A 2,595-nucleotide genomic window follows, 5' to 3' on the forward strand; every position below is an offset into this window, starting at 1 on the left:
CTCTAAGCTCCAGTGCCCCGGCCCCTGGTAGAGCCTCTCTTTTCTCACTTTTGAGGAACACTGGAGATGGTCTCACCTGGGTAACCATCTCCACTCTCTTAGCTGCTGGATGCCTGAGGCAAGGGACTCCACTTTCTGAGACTCTGTGTCTACAGCTGAATTTTCGAGCTGTCTTCTTTGATGTGGCAGAGGCAGGAAAGCATTATGGGATGTATCTGTGGTCACAGAGCCCCAGGCGCAGCACATGAGCAGGGACCCATGTTCCTCCTGTCATTCCATGTTTCTGTACCAGGTCTGGTCCCAGATCTCCTAACCCATGCTAATAGAAGTTTCTTGCTTTCTCGGGAGTACAGAAGCAGGGCCATGGGAGATCAGCCTTGATCAGGGGATGCCCTCTGTGGTTTTTCTAGCCTGGGTCTCTAGAATGACCCACCACAGTATATTCCTGCCCAGGGGTCTCCTTCAGTGGCTAAGCCACTGGCCTCTCCTTTATTCAAGTCGGCTCAGCTTTCTTGTGAGAGGCAGGCTTCAGAGGCAATGCAGCTTTTAGGATGAGCCAATCAGCCTGGGCCGGCCTGGCCGCAGTCTCCATTTGTTTTAACGCACTGTTTATTCTGTTTGCTTATTTTGCCCACATCTGTCACTCAAGATGAGTAGGCGGGACTACCGTCACAACCGCTCATCCCTTTCCAATTCTCCCCTTCCTCTTCTTTCTTTCTCTTTTGCCTCCATCCTTCTTTTCTGTCTTCTGCCCATCAGAGCCAGGCCTCTCTGCAGATATTGTATTCAGTATGCGATGAGTGGGCCAGCGCTATGTGGGGAGGCAGGGGGAAGGACAGGAAGGCAGCAGCTGCAGCAAGGGACAGGACAGGGTGGCAGGGGACCTCAGTGATGAGCAATTACCATAAATACCCAAATAAGAGACAGTCTAGACTCTGCTGGACTGCAGATAGAAAACAGCATCGCTTTAAACCCATGCTATTTAACACACTAATTTGGAACTCTGGACCTTCAAGAAATTCCCTGATCCTGATTTTTTTTTTTTTTTTTTTTTTTTTTCCCTGCATGGTCTGCTGTTGTTGTCACTGACGTGGAAGACATAGCATTTCTCCACAGCACGTCTAAATGGGGACCGAGAGGCTCAATCTCAGCCTTTCAAATTCACATGTCCTCCCCACCCCCAGACACACACCTGAACAGCTGGGGTTGGGTGGGTTCAGCGGCTGCAGTGAACATCTGGGTGACTGAAACACAGCTACTTGCTGGAGTGCTTTGAAAATGGCTTTTTAACAGCAGCTTCCCACCCTGCCGCCACAAAGTCCTGTTGTCCTGAGCCGTTTTATCTGAGTGAAATTCCTCAACTCCTTTTATAGCAATGGTGACCTCTGTAAGGACCTCAGGGTCATACAGACTGAAGGCCCACCCAGCTAAAGTACCTTTGCCCACCAGAGTTTGGGGTGAAATTTTAAATAACTGAGAGCACTTGTAATTGAGAATTAGAAACTCAGTACACAATAGGTCTGGTCATGGCTTCCTGGTGGCAGAGTGAGTCTGAGGACGACGGAGAAACCAAGGCAGGCGGGTCTCCTCTGAGCACCCTTCTATTCACAGCTTCAGAGGGAGCTTGCCCTCAGCAACTGGGAGGTAGGTTTGGACATTTCTTCTACCCACTGACCCTCGGTCTACCCTGTCTGTGCTGTGGAGGTAATAACCCTGCTTCCTACGCTGATGAGAATACTGAGTATGGGAGTCTGAGGTTAGGGACTGGGTCTCCTCACAGGCTTATCACACCTCCCCCATCTTGGTGTGTTAGTCTGTGAATTGGACTAGAGGCCTTTGTACAGGAGAGTAGCCAAGACTGGAAGGTGCTGAGAAAAGATTTATGTAGTGGGAGTGGATGCGCCTTCCCCCCTCAACACCCCCCCTCCCTCCTGGTAACACCACCTCACACCACCCACCCTGTTCTCTCAAAAACCCTCAGCCAGCCTTACCTGACACTTCATGTTATTGTTGGCTTTGATCACTATGTGATCTTAATTGCTAATTTTCTCTTCTTTGAGAGCAGGGACTGTGTCTGGGGCTCCTCCGCAGAGGGCCTGGTACATAGGGTGTGGGCAGTACTTTAAGCTCAGTCTGGGTTTCCCCACAGCCCTCCTTATACGTACTGAAGTCTCTCCTCAGGTATGCGGCCTAGGGAATGGAGAAGTTTCCACCCCTCCCCATCTCACCCTGGATGGACTGTCATGGATGGAGCCCTTGACACTGTCTGGCGTGACCTGCATGTGTGCACGTCGTCCCGGAGTCGAGGCACCACCCAAAGTGGCCCAGTGCCTGGACGAGGCCTCAACACCCGGCGGCCCCTCCCGAGTGGCAGAAAGAGCAAGCTCGGTGCGCGCGGGAACGACGAGGGCGGGAGGCCAGCCCTGCCTCTCCAGCTTGCTACCGGTGCAAACTTTCAAAAGACGCGGCGGCGGCCCCGGCCCCGCCCAGGCACGGTTGGCGGCGGGCGCGGGGGCGGGGCGGGCGCGCCCGGGCCGGTGGCTCCGCCTCCTCCCGCGGCCGCCCGCGCCGCCCATCTGCCGCCCGCCGGTCGCC

The sequence above is a fragment of the Mus pahari genome, chromosome 21, assembly GCF_900095145.1.
Source record: "Mus pahari chromosome 21, PAHARI_EIJ_v1.1, whole genome shotgun sequence".
Classification (NCBI taxonomy): Eukaryota; Metazoa; Chordata; class Mammalia; order Rodentia; family Muridae; genus Mus; species Mus pahari.